The 15,033-nt window shown below is 37.4% G+C and overlaps 1 long non-coding RNA gene across 1 annotated transcript in view; it reads left to right on the forward strand.

The window, feature by feature from the left end:
- Positions 1–4,076: 4,076 nt before the first annotated feature.
- LOC138818383 (uncharacterized) overlaps positions 4,077–15,033 on the forward strand; it is a 29,136-nt gene continuing 18,179 nt past the window's right edge. The window contains exon 1 of the long non-coding RNA XR_011369095.1: positions 4,077–4,205. This is a non-coding gene — a long non-coding RNA (uncharacterized lncRNA). The remainder of the gene's footprint in view (positions 4,206–15,033) is intronic.

Raw genomic sequence — 15,033 nt, forward strand, 5'->3', positions numbered from 1 at the left:
AAATTTTAAAAAAAAGCCTGGGACTTAACTGTCCAACGTGAAATAGTTATTGTGGAACAATCTAAGTTAAGAGTATCAAGATTTAAACTAGGTACAGTGGCTCAAATCTGACAGGAAAATTTTCAACTGGTTTTGCAATGAAATAAAAAAGTTTAAGAATAGGTTTAACCCTAAACTTCACATTTGGATTTTGACTCAATAATCTCTGAATTACCATCATCTATGAAGAAGACACAAAACGCTGATTTTTACCAAAATGTTTATAATTTTGATATCATACTTTATAGTAATGTGAAAAATAAGATCTTATGTTTTCTTTAAAGATATTTATATAGTTTTTGTTTCTGAAGCAAAACTTTATGAACAGGGCAATAAATATTAAATATTCTAACATAAAAAAATTTTTCCTGATAAGAGAATTTGAGGACAAGTAATATAATCGTTCATGATAGAGAACAAGATAACTTCAGAGGTAGAGTCAGAAAATTTGTAGGAATTAGGGCATACTGAAACTAATTTCCAGAGTGCAAACTGGAGTATTCATTAGTCTTTTTCTTAAACATTAGAATTCTACTATCATTAGGGTGAAAGTTAGGTTTCAGTTCCAGCTGGCTTAGTGTAAGCATTAGGGAAATGGAAAGTTAGGGTACAACTGTAAGTAAATCTTCGAATAAGTCGAGTTATAATTAGGATGAATGTGAAATAGGAAACGGCTAATAATATTAAGATTAGGGTATGATTAGTGTGAGGGTTAACCTGAATATTCCAGTTAGAGTTAGGGTTACAATAATGGAAAGATAATGAGCAAAACTACAAACTATTTTAAGAAAGATAAGTTGAATCAAAGTTAGGATGAATAAAAACTAATGTATTTGTGTGGCTTTTAAAATCCAAAGCACATTAGTTCCAGTGTTAGGGTTACTTTTCTAATTCAGGTTAGGCTTAGGGTTAGGGAAGGGTAAGCTTTAAATAAAATTGAATTTTTTGTTAACATTTTCAAGTAAAATATGTTTGAAATTTAACAAAAACTACAGAGTTTCTCTAAGTTTCCTATGCAGGGTTCAATGGGGTTAAATTTAGAGTTAGGTTTCTAGTAAGGTTTAGATATATAGTAAGGGTTAGGAACTAGAGTAGATTTTATGCAAACCTGCGACTTCTTTTTGGAGATATAGGAGTTCTGTACAAGTTAAGATTAGTGGAAACTATGGTATTTTTCATGATATGAGGATTTGAGGTTAATGATTCGTAATAGGGAACAAGATAGATATCAGAGTCCAAGTCTAGGAATCTGTAGTCTTTGGAGCAAACTGCAAATCATTTCAAAGACAGTGCGTATCTGTAAGGATGTATCTAAACTCGAGTATTTTCCATTAATTTTAGGATTGGGTTACTATTATCATGAAGATTACTCTTAGGGTTCTGACCAGGATTACAGTTAGGATTAGGGAAATTGAAGGTTGAGAACTTGAGTGACTTACTTCCCTTGTGTATGTATATGCACTATTCTAAGGCTTGAACTCAAGGCTTGGGTTCTGTTCCTGAGCTTTTTGCTGTAGGCTACGAGCCACGAATACACTTCCAGCTTTCTTTGGCAGTAAATTGGAGATGAGAATCTCACAGACTTTCCTATCTGAGCTGACACTGAAGTGAGATGTCCAGATCCCTGCCTTCTCATTGAAGTTAGGATCAAAACCATAGGTCCCGTCTGTAGTTTCCCTTACTTGCAGTAACTAGTACATGGTATCATATGACCATATAAGATGATGTTAAGTAAAATGAACCCTAAGATATGGACACAAATGAGTTTTTATTCCATGAGATTCTTATCTCTATATAATCCCCCAAATAAAGTTGGAAGGAGAGCTGTGGTTCAAGTATAGAACACCATCCTTTAGGGAAAAAGCTTAAGTGAGAAGGTAAGGTCCTGAGTTTAAACCAAAATATTAGCACTCAAAAAAGTTGATTTCTTTTCCTTGAAGTTTTTATTAAATTGCTCAGAAAATAATAAACATTGAATTTATGTTTAGCATTACTATGAAAATCATGTTATATTTATTGATGCTATTCTTTATTTTCCTAAATTTTATTTACACATTAATATCCAGTAATGGAAAGAGACAATTAGTGCTTCACAATTTTTTATGGCAGTTGAACATATGGATGAGAGATGCTTACAAGGAATTTGGACTGAAATAGATATGTGCAAGCTCTTCATATAAATAAATGATAGTTGAAGAACCTGTGGCCCTGTATGAAATAAAATAAAGAAATCAGCAAGGAAAGATAAGGTATGATTCTGGAAACCACACAATTTTGGAAGATAAAAAAACAAGGAAAATATGTAGCTTTTTGTAAGTTCTTTGTAACCCAGAGACACAATTTATTCCTTATTTCTACTGTAAGGCATTTCAGTTAACTTTATTTTACAAAGTTAAACATGACTGGCATTTAATACTAACTGGCGTCTGTCAAAGGTGAGCAATTATTCTAGCCAGGTGCTAGGGGTTCATGCCTATAATCCTAGCTACTCTGAGGGCTGAGATGTCTAGAGCCTAGTTCAAAGCCAGGTTGGAGAGGAAAGTTGGTGAGACTTTTCTGTTCAATTAACCACAAAAAAAACTGGAAGTGGCACTGTGGCTCAAAGTGGCAGCACTAGCCTCGAGTAATAAATTTCAGATACAGAACCCAAGTCCAGAGTTCAAGTTCTCTGAAATAATTATTAAAATACTTGTTCTCACGATTTCTTTAACTTGTCTAGAAGAATGTTTTAAACTTAAGGATTTTTTATTTCATGTGTCAGCATTGATTTTTAAGATGTGCAGAGAAAAATAATTTAAAGTCAGAACTGGTTTGTATTACTTTGTATTACACATTGCCTCTACACCCAGAGATCAGCTGGAAAGCAGATGGCCAAATCCTGGCTGTTAGCAATGAATATGGATATATGTTTCTTTGAGCAGATACACAAACTTTTGTAATGGTAGCCTTTATATATAACACCTTAATTGTAATAATAAAATTAATATTATTACTATTATTATTTTTTGTCTGTTGTGGGGCTTGAATTCTGGGTCTAGGCATTGTCCTTCAGCTCTTCAGCTCAAGGCTAGCAATCTACCACTTGAGCAACAGTGCCACTTCACATTTTCTGAACCTTTAGTTGGAGATAAGGGTCTCACAGACTTTCCTGCTTGTGCTGGCTTTGAACAGAGACCCTCAGTTTTCAGCCTCCTTAGTAGCAAGAATTACAGGTGTGAGCCACTGGCAGCCAGCAGTAAAATTATTTTGAAAAAGAAAAACCCATTATTCTATCTTTAAAAATTTACAATCTGGCAAGTGTATCTGTAACATTAGTTGTATCAAGTAACCATAGGCAGCAATCATTTTTAGATCTCACTATGTCCTGTCCAATGCCAGACAATATATCATTAATTTACTTTTTCCTAACCAAGTTCATGATGAATTCTCAGCACCACAATTTTCTAGTGAGTAAAAAGAATTCTTCAACATATTTATTTCAACAAACAGCATTTTGCACTTGGTTTTTTTTTTTTAATTTTGTCAGCCCTGGGGTTTGAAATCAAGGCCTGGGCACTCTCCCTGAGTTTCTTTTGCTCAAGGTTAGCACATTACCAATTGAGCCACAGCACCACTTCCAATTTTTCTGCTTATGTCATACTGAGGAATCAAATCAAGTGCGTCATGCATGCGAGGCCAGCACTCTACCACTAATCACATTCCCAGTCATTGGGTCTTTTGTTGTTGTTGTTGTTGTTTTAAAATAGCATTTTACTATGTGTCCTTCTGTTGGCCTAAAACTTGGGCTGGTCTCAAGCTAACTTCTAAATCAGCCTCCCAAGTTCAGAGATTACAAACATTGACCACCATAGTCGGCACAAGATTCTTTGTGAGAGAATACTCTTTTCAGATATAGAAAGAGTTATTCTGTCTTCCTTGGACTGGATGTTTTTTGCATTCTGCACTGTTAATCACATTCCTTGTCCTGTTATGTTTCCCCTTCTAGATTAATTGAAATATTTCAGGTTCTGAACTTGAAGCTGCCCCTGCCATCCAACACCACCACATTCTTGTGGATAGCACTAGCTGGCCTCATGAGCATAGCAGCCAGCTGGAGCTCAGCTATCTGATGGCCTTGAACTTCAACAATGCAATCATTTCTGGGCACAGACTGAAAACTGTCATAGGTAAGTTTGATTTATTCCAGCCTATTCTCAGCTACTTGCCATTCTCAGCTTTGTATGCTTTAAATTCTGTTAAACATTCATTACTATTTCCCAGCATTCTCAAATGTAACATATATGTCTTACTTTAAAATTTATCCAAACATGCAAAAAATGTTAACGTAGTTACTGTCCGCCAGTGGCTCATGTTTGAAAACCTAGCTACTTTAGAGGTCAAAAACTGAGCATCTTGGGTTAAAGCAGCCCAAAATCCAGAAGTGGAGATGTGGCTCAAGTGGTAGAGTGTCAGCTTTGAGCAAAAAGACTAACCAAGTATAATTAGTCTACTTTGGACTCACTCATGGAAAACACACACACACACACACATACACACACACACACACACACACACACACACACACACACACACACACACACACACACATACACACAATGTACATTCCCCTAGACTCCCTTTCTTGAGCAGTATTCAATGTCAATAACTTAATGCACGTTTTCCAAATTATTATGGTAGGGATTAAACTACATTTGTATTTATGACAATGCATTTTTTGTACTTTTTCTTTTTCATTTTTTGGTACTTATGTGAGAAAACAGTGTTTTGTGAAGACTAAACAGAAATCAATGTGTCAGTAAATAGATAGGTGACAGACTGAAAGATGCAGATAATACCACTTGAAATTTTATTTCTCCAAATTAAAATATATATACATATGTATGTATTTAAAATTTCTGCCAAGATTTTATTTCCATTAACAAAGATCTATTTGTTCCATTATATAAATTTAACATATTGTATGTTTCATAGTAGATTTATATTTATAGAATTTCTTAACTTTGGAAACAAGGTTCTGCAGTGTAGACCAGGCTTTCTTCAACTCGTAATTCTCCTGTGTCAGGTTCCTGAGTATTGGCTGGCATTACCATGTGGTAGCATAGTACCATGTCCAGCTATATTATTTATATTTTGTACAGTAGAATACTAATGTGAACAGCTTTAAGCCACATATCTTCATGAGCATGAATGAATTTCTTGCAGAAAATGTTATAAATAGAGTTACTGAGTAAAGCCAATAATGGTAGACATGCCTGTAATCCCAGCGCCAAGGAGGATTGTAAGCTTTAGAGCAGCCTAAGCTACACAGTAAGTCCCTACCATAGCTAAGATATGGAACCAATGCAAATGTCCCTCAGTAGATGAATGGATCAAGAAAATGTGGTATATATACACAATGGAATTCTAGGCCTCCATCAGAAAGAATGACATTGCCCCATTTGTTAGGAAATGGAAAGACTTGGAAAAAATTATATGAAGTGAAGTAAGCCAGGCCCAAAGAAACATAGGTCCCATGGTTTCCCTTATTTGTAATATCTAGTATATGTATGAGTCAAGCAGAAAAGGTCAGATAATGTCATGTCAGGAAAATGAACCCTTAGATGTGTAATGTTTTTTTTCTTTCATGCATGTGTTTCTAACGCATTTATAAGATTATCTCTTTGTTGCTTTGTATGTCCCTCCCCCACAGTATAACCCCTGCTTTCACTATATTTGATGTCAGTATAACTTGTGGAGGAGATGGGGAAAAACCAGTTGTTTAAGGATACAGGTGGACCTGTTGCAACAATGAGAAGTACAAGTTGTCATGTCCAAAACGAGCTTTACAACGGCGGTGCGGGGGGGGGGGAGGGAAGGGAGGGAAGGAGAAGGATTAGGATTGGGGGGAGGGGGGAGACTGGGAAGGGATGTGAAGGGTAAACAAAGGAGGAGGCTGCAATGCTTGGTAAGAAATGTACGCATTATCCTGCTCAGGTAATTGTAACTCCTCTGTACAGTATGTTCACAAATTAAATTAAATTAAATTAAAAAAAAACAACACTAGTGCACATGGAAAGCTGTGCAAACTGCCTCAGTTTAGTTATGAAGAATAACTCATGAGACAAAGAGTATGGTCATTTAATGTTATTTAAATAATAGTTATAATATTAAAGATGAACTATTGGTAAGTCTTCATATTTCCTGTTTGTATCCTTCTTTTTTCATGCATATATTTTTCTTTTTCTTTTTGTTATTGTGAAAATAACATACAGAGGGGTTACAATTACATGAGCAAGGTAATGAGTACATTTCTTTTTTTTCTTTTTCTTTTTTATACAATGAGCAAAGAGTGGAAGTTTCTAGATATTGTGAGCAAAGCATGATTGAGTAGGGATCTTTCTTTATTCCTTTCTGATCCAGGAATATGTGTTTCATGTGTAAGCAATAGTTCTGACTTAATATAATAAGGAATTAAACATTTCATTCTTTTTTTTTTTTGGTTGGTCATGGGGCCTGAACTGTGGGCCTGGGTGCTGTCGCTCAGCTATTCAGCTCAAGGCTAGTACCCTACGACTTGAGCCACAGTGCAACTTCCGTCTTTTATTTCTTCTTATGTGGTGCTGAGGAACCCAACCCAGGGCCTCATGCATGCAAGGCAAGCGAACTAACACTGAGTCACCTTTCCAGCCCCTAAAAATTTAATTCTTTCTTTTAATTTTAATTTTAATTTTTATTTTTTGTGAACATACAGAGGGGTTACAATTATATGGGCAAGATAATGAGTACATTACTTATCAAGAATTGCAGCCTCCTCCTTTGTTTACCCTTCACATCTCGTCCAAGCCTCCCCCGGCTCCCCAACTCAATCCTCCCCTCCCCCTCGCACCAAAGTTGTAAAGTTCGTTTTCGACATGACAACATGTACTTCTCATTGTTGCAACGGGTCCACCTGTATCCTTAAACGACTTGTTTTTCCCCATCTCCTCCACAAATTATACCGACATCAAATATAGTGAAAGCAGGGGTTATACTGTGGGAGAGGGACAAATAAAGCAACAAAAAAATAATCTTATAAATGCGTTAGAAACAAATGCATGAAAGAAAAAACACATTTAAAAACACAAGTCATTTAAGGATTCAGGTGGACCTGTTGCAACAATGACAAGTACAAAATGTCATGTCAAAACCAGCTTTACAATGTCGGTGTGGGGGGGTGGGGGGTATAATTGGGTGGGGGGAGGGGGGAGGCTGGGAAGGGAGGTGAAGGATAAACAAAGGAGGAGGCTGCAATGCTTGGTAAGAAATGTATGCATTATCCTGCCCATGTAATTGTAGCCCCTCTGTACAGTATGTTCTCAAATAAAATTAAATTAAATTAAAAAAAATGTCATGTCAAAACCAGCTTTACAATGTCGGTGTGGGGGAGGAGAGGGGTATGATTAGGTGGGGGGGGGAGGAGGGAGGCTGGGAAGGGAGGTGAAAGGTAAACAAAGGAGGAGGCTGCAATGCTTGGTAAGAAATATATGCATTATCCTGCCCATGTAATTGTAACCCCTCTGTACAGTATGTTCTCAAATAAAATAAAATAAAATAAACAAAAAAAATACATAATGAAGGGCTCATTTTCCTAACATCATGTTATCTGACCTTTTCCGCTTGACTTATACATATACTAGATATTGCAAATAAGGAAAACCATGGGACCAATGTTTCTTTGGGCCTGGCTTACTTCACTTAATATAATTTTGTCCAAGCCTTTCCATTTCCTAACAAATTGGGCAAACTCACCCTTTCTGATGGAGGCATAGAATTCCATTGTGTATATATACCACATTTCCTTGATCCATTCATCTACTGAGGGGCATCTGGGTCGTTTCCATATCTTAGCTATGGTAAATAGTGCTGCAATAAACATAGTTGTGCTGGTAGCTTTAGTGTGGTCTTGTTTGTAAACATTTGGGTAAATGCCCAAAAGTGGGATTGCTGGGTCATACGGAAGATCTGTGTGAAGTCTTTTGAGGAACCTCCATACTGCTTTCCAAAGTGGTTGAACAAGTTCAACACTCCTACCAACAATGAAGCAAGGTTCCCTTCTGTCCACGTTCCCTCCAGCATCTGTTGTTGTTAGAGTTCTTGATTTTTGCCATTCTAACTGGAGTGGGGTGGTACCTTAATGTTGTTTTGATTTGCATTTATTTTATGGCTAGGGAGGTTGAACATTTCTTCATGTGTCTATTGGCCATCCTTCTTTCCTCTTCAGAGAAGTTTCTCTTTAAGTCTTTAGCCCACTTATTTATTGGGCAGTTATTTCTTTGAGGATTTGTTGTTGGGGGATTTAATTTTTTGAGTTCCAAGTATATTTTAGATATGAGACCCTTGTGCGTTGTATGGCTAGTGAAGATCTTCTCCCAATCCGTGGGTTTTCTATTCATCTTGCAAGCTATGTCCTTTGCCATGCAGAAGCTCTGCAACTTCATGCCATCCCATTTGTCCAACCTTTCTTAATTTCTTGTATTTCCGAGTCTCTATTAAGAAAATATTGGCTTGAGACAAGAAACCTAGGGTTTCTCCAATTCCATCCTGTAATGTTTTCAGAGTGTCTGTTTTGACTCTGACGTCTTTGATCCATTTGGAGTTCATTCTGGTGCAGGGTGATATATAAAGATCTAGATTTGGTTTTCTACAAGTAGTTAATCAATTTTGCCAGCAACGTTTACTGAAGAGGCTGTCTTTATTCCATTCTATTATTTTAACTCCCTTATCAAAGATTAGTTGGCTATAGGTCTGTAGGTTCATTTCTGGGTTTTCAATTCTATTCCATTGGTCCTGAAGTCTGTTCTTATGTCAGTACCAAGCTGTTTTTATTCCTATGGCTTTATACTAGAGTTTGAAATTTGGTATTGATATTCCTCCAGCAGTGTTCTTTCCGTTGAGGAGCGTTTTTGCTATTCGGGGTCTTTTATTGTTCCATATGAATTTTTGGATTAGAATTTTGATAGGTATCACGTTGAATTTGTAGATAGCCATGGGAAGTATTGCCATTTTCACAAAGTTGATCATTCCAATCCAGGAGCATGGAAGGTTTTGACATTTGCTATTTTCTGTTTTGAGTTCCTTTTTCAAGATTTTTAAGTTTTCATCATAAAGGTCCTTCACTTCTTGGGTTCAGTTAATTCCTAGGTATTTTATTTTTTGAGGGGCTATTACAAATGGAGTTGATTTCCTAATTTCAGCCACCCTGTTCTGATTGTTGGCATACAGAAAAGCCATTGATTTTGGGGGGTTAATTTTATACCCTGCTACTTTGCCAAAGTTTTGAATCAGCTTGAATAATTAGGGAGGGGAGTCTATGGGATTCTTTAAATACAAGATCATGTCATCTGCAAAGAGGGAGAGTTTTATTTCTTCTTTCCCTATTTGGATCCCCTTCATGTCTGCATCTTGTCTTATTGCTGTAGCTAGGCATTCTAATAGTAGATTGAAGAGAAGTGGAGAGAGTGGGCATCCTTGTCTTGTTCCTGAGTTAAGAGGAAATGGCTTTAGTTTTTCACAATTGAGTATAATGCTGGCTGTAGGTTTGTCATATACAGCCTTTATTGTATTGAGGAATGTTCCCTGGATTCCTAATTTTTCCAAAATCTTCATCACAAAAGGATGTTGAATCTTGTCGCATGCTTTTTTTGCATCTATTGAGATAACCATGTGGTTCTTGTTCTTGCTGCTGTTGATGTGATGAATATTATTAATTGATTTGCGTATATTGAACCAGCTTTCCATCCCTGAAATGAATCCTGTTTGCTCGTGGTGTATGATTTTTTGGATGAATTATTGAAGTTGATTGGACAAAATTTGTTGAGAAATTTTGCATCAATGTTCATCAAAGAAATGGGTCTATAGTTCTCTTTCTTTGATGAGTCCCTGCCTGGTTTGGGGATCTTTTGAAATCTTTTTCAATTTCATTGACGAGTTGAAGGAGTATTCGTGTGAGCTCTGCTTTGAAAGCCTTGTTGAATTCCGTTGTAAAACCATCTGGTCCTGGACTTTTCTTAGCTGGAAGGTCTCTTATTGATGTTTCTATTTCAATGCTTCATATGGGCCTGTTAAGCTGGTTTAACTCATGTTGGTTTAGTTTTGGCATGTCAATATTTGCTAGAGAAAAGGTCCATTTCTGTCAAGTTCTCAAACTTATTAGCATAAAGTTTTGAGAAGTATTCCCTTATAATGTTCTGAATCTTGGTTGTTCTCATGGTGATGTTTCCATACTCATCTCTGAGTTTATTTATTTGGGTGTGTGCTCGTCTTTTTCTTATAAGATTTGCTAAGGGTCTGTCAATTTTGTTAAGTTTTTCGAAGAACCAACTCTTTGTTTTGTTGATACTTTCTATAGTTTTTGTGGATTCTAATTCATTTAATTCTGATTTAATTTTAATTATTTCTTTCTGTCTACTGGATTTGAGTTTACCTTGCTGCTCTTTTTCAAGGAGGTTTAGATGTGTCATTAAATTGTTGGTTTCAGATCTCCCCAATTTTTGATGTAGGAGCTCAGAGCTATAAACTTGCCTATGAGTACTGCCTTTGCTGTGTCCCAGAGGAGCTGGTAGTTTGTATGTTCATTTTTGTTGAATAGCATGAACATTTGAATTTCCTTTCTAATCTCTTCCATGACCCACTCGTGGTTCAGCATTGTGTTGTTCAGCCTCCATGTGATACCGGACTTTCTGTGGTGGCTTTTGGTGTTGAGTTCTAATTTTATTCCCTTGTGGTCAGAGAGAATGCAAGGTATAACTTCAATGTTTCTGAATTTAGACAGGTTTGCTTTGTGGCCTAAAATGTGGTCTATTTTGGAAAATATTCCATGTGCTGCTGAGAAAAACGTGTATTCTGATGCTGCTGGGTGAAATGTTCGGTAAATGTCTGTTAAGTCTAGTTGATCTATGCAGCTGTTTAGATCTGCGGTTTCTCTGTTGAGTTTTTGCCCAGTTGATCTGTCTAGTGGGGAGAGTGGTGTGTTAAAATCCCCAACAATTAATGTCTTTGGATCTATATGGCATTTGAGGGAAAGTAGTGTTTCTTTGGTAAATTTGGGTGCTCCATTGTTTGTCGAATAGATATTAGAATTGTAATATCCTCCTGAAGGAGAGATCCTTTAATTTGTATGTAGCGACCTTCTTTATCTCTTCTCACGAATTTTAATTTGAAGTCTATTTTATCTGATATTAGGATTGCAACTCCGGCCTGTTTATGGGGTCCATTTGCTTGGTAGATTTTATTCCAGCCTTTAACATTGAAAATGTGTTTGTTTTTATGGGCAAGATGTGACTCCGGAAGGTAGCAGATAGAAGGGTCTTGTTTTTTAATCCAATTAGTTGGTCTATGTCGTTTAATTGGAGAGTTCAGTCCGTTAATGATGATAGAAAGGACTGAGAGGTATTTGGGGGTTCCTGCCATGTTATCCACCTTCTTGGCGCCTGCAAAAACTAGGTTCTTCCTATCGTTCTTGGATTCTCAGTTTGGGTGCAGTTTCTTGGCCTTTATTGTGGTCTTGTTGGTTTTCTATGTATAGGACATCTTTAAGAATCTTTTGCAGGGCTGGTTTGGTGGAGATGTATTGTTTCCATTTTTCTTTGCTATGGAAGGTTTTTATTTGGCCTTCAGTTATGAAGGAGAGTTTAGCTGGGTACAGTATTCTTGGTTGATAGTTGTTTGTTTTTAGGGCATGGCATACATCATTCCAGGCTCTTCTTGCTTTGATTGTCTCTGCTGAGAAATCTGAGGTGATTCTAATTGGTTTCCCTTTATAGGTGATTAATGTTTTCTCCTTGACAGCTTTAAGGATCTTTTCCATGGTCTGAGTTGTTCCTGTGTGGATTATAATGTGACGGTGGGATGTCCTATTCTATTTGGAGTTCAAAAAGCTTCTTGTATCTGAATAGGCCTATCTTTTTGCATGTTTGGGAAGTTCTCTGCTAGGATCCTGTTAAACAAATTTCCTAGACCATTAACTTCTGTTTCTAGGTGCTCCTCTACACCCATTATCCTTAGATTAGGCCTTCTGATGGTGTCTTCCAAGTGTTGGATAGATCTGTCATATTTGTTGGACTTGTCTTGGATGGTTGTATGTTCTTTCTCTATAATATCTAGGCTGTTTTCAATCCCCGAGATTCGATCTTCTGCATGGTCTAACCTGCTGTCAAAGCTTTCTACTTTGTTTTTTATCTCTTTTCCTTCTAATTGGTCAGCTTTGATGGCTTCAAATTCTTTGTTGAAGCTTTGTTTTAGATCTTGTATGAAGTTCTTTACTTCCTTAATTTGATGTTCAGTGTTTATTCTCAAATCACTTAGTTGATTGCTTATGATTTCCTTGTACTCCCATTCCTTCTGTTGGGCTCCATTCAGCATTCCCTTTGTGGTCTCCCTGACTTCCTTCAGCTCTTTGTTAATGGATTCCATGAATGCCTTTAGTGATCTTTGTGTATTCTCTTCCTGCTCTCTCAATTCCTGCATTACACTTTGATTAGCTTCCTCCCGTTCGTGGGAGTCCTGTAGTTCTCTTTGAGTGTTCTCAGCCTGCTCACACCATTCCTGCCTTTCTCTTTGAGTATTCTCAAGCTGCTCACGCAAATCCTTTATCAATTTTTGAGTAGCTTCCTCATGCTTGTGATATTCCTGTATAAACTTTTGGATTGCCTCCTCTGTCTCCCTATCACGCTCATACAGAGTCCTTTTTATGTTTTCAATCTTTTCCTTTATTATGTTTTCAATCTTTTCCTTTATCATGTTTGCCAGCAGTGTTTGTAGAGCTATTTAGAAATTGTCCTCTGGATTATTCATTATCTGTTCTGTCCCCTGATTATCAAGATTGGGAATTGAGATACCCGGATTTGCCATTTTTTTGTGTTTTTCCGGCTTACTCTGCCCATTTGAGATGAAAATAGCACCAGTTTTGTGCTAGAACACTATCTTAAGGCAAGCATCAACCAAAGTCTGAATTTGTACACTCAATAGTCTACAGATACAATCTAGTTCAACAGATACATCTATTCAACATCAAACAACTATACATTAATGGGCTACGAACCGCAAAGAAGAATTTGGAAGACCAGAAATTATTAGGGTTAGGGAGAGATATGGATAAAAATTAGGAATAGATTGATGTGGGGAGGCTCAGAGAGAGTTTACTAAGTCCTAATCTCAAAGCAGGAAATAGGTAGGGTAGGATGAAAATAGAGAGGGAGAAAAAAAGAAGAAAGGGAAAGAGAAAAGAAAAGAGACCAGAAGAAATAGAAAAGTAAAAATTAATAAAATTATGTAGACCCGATAACTATCTATTTAGAGAAGAAGGTGAATATATTGAGAGAAGGGGAGGGACATAAAGGAGATGTGAAAAACCTAAAAATAAAAATGCTTAAAATATTATATAGGTATAAAGAGGTAGTACTGCTATTAAGGAATTTAAGTCTTAGAGGTTTTGAATTGAGTGATAAATTTCTGGATTAAGTGTGTACACAATGGGGGATAGGGTCTAATAGTCAACTAAGGGTTTATCTGAGGATGTGCAGGACAAGAATTAAGTCACATAAAGAAGAACGAAAGAGAAGAGAACGTGAAAAGGATAAGAAAAGAAGAAAAAAGATGAGAAGTTCAGTGGAGGTAAACAAAAAAGAAAGAGATAATTAAAATAGAAAAAAGAGAGAAAGAAAACAAAAAAAGAAAGAAAAACGCACACTCACGTATCCCTAAAATAAAAATTATAAGAGGAAAAAAAATTTCTGGAAAACAATTTTTTTTCAAAAAAGGCAAAAATTAAGGATTAAAAAAAGTTTTGGAAAAGAAAAAAAAATTTTATATAAGGTACCAAAAAAAAATTTTTTTAAAGAAGAAGAAGAAGAAGAAGAAGAAGAAGAAGAAGAAGAAGAAGAAGAAGAAGAAGAAGAAGAAGAAGAAGAAGAAGAAGAAGAAGAAGAAAAGTTCTTTGATTTTTTTTGGGAGGGGTGGGAAAAATCCTGTATCTCCCTTGTGTCTGTAGCCATCCTTTTGTTGGAGTCTCTGGTCTGCTTGTGGTCCTGTGGCTTGGTTGGTTTCTTAAGTCAGTTTGTTCGAACAGGCAGACAAATGCTCTGCTTTACCCAGGATTTGGCGATCCTCCTCCCAGGTTAGTTCATTTGGAGGCAGATCTACTTCGAGTATCACAAAAGAGGGGGATGCAGTGATGAGGCTAGGTTCTGGGTAGAGTTGAGGCCTTTCAACAGACAGTAGCTTTTCCCGGGGGCTAGTTTTTGAAAAACTCACAGAGCCCAGCCTGGAGCCATTCTCAGGGTTTCTGTTTACTGAATTTCAATTGATTGTTGAGGCTGCTAGAGGAAGGGGCAGCCTCTGGCTCTGATTACCCAGTGAAGAAAGTCACTCCTAGGGCTGGTGCCCGAGCTGTGTGACTTTTCCCTGGGTGGAGCTGAGTCTGGCAGGTCAAGTTAGGTTCTTGTGACCTGCTAAATGACTCTAGATTTCTTCCAATGCCTGAGTTGGAGCTAGCAGCTCCACTGAGCTTTGTCGGTATCCAAGATGGAGATCTCTGGTGCTGGGGGTAGGGGTGGCCTTCCCTCCTCTGCTCCCTGAGAAGGAGTGAAGATGTCAGGCTTCTACTCATGCCGAGTCTTGGTTCCTGGGTTGTGTCTGGTCTGCAAACTGCAGGATGAAGATGTCCACTCCTTGTCAGTTCTTGCTGGTGTTGAGTAGAATCCGCTCGCCTGCTGCGTCTGGCTTCTTCATCCCAGACTCTCTTTGGCTCAGGTATGGCTCCTGTGCTCACCCGCCGCCACCTCCACAGCTGCCGCTGCCGCGGCAGCTGCTGGCAAGAGCTCAGAAGTGTCTCCTTGCCTGGGTTTCCCCTCTCTGGCCTAACTCTCTGTCCTGTGATGGCACACTTGGTGTAATTCTCTGGCTTAAGACTGTTCACTGGAACTCTAAAACTGCTTTCTATGGGAGAGCTTGCTTAGATTCCAGCTTCTCCTCCGCCAT

The sequence above is a fragment of the Dipodomys merriami genome, unplaced genomic scaffold (genome assembly GCF_024711535.1).
Source record: "Dipodomys merriami isolate MVZ:Mamm:240054 unplaced genomic scaffold, mDipMer1.0.p SCAF_75, whole genome shotgun sequence".
NCBI classification, from domain to species: Eukaryota; Metazoa; Chordata; class Mammalia; order Rodentia; family Heteromyidae; genus Dipodomys; species Dipodomys merriami.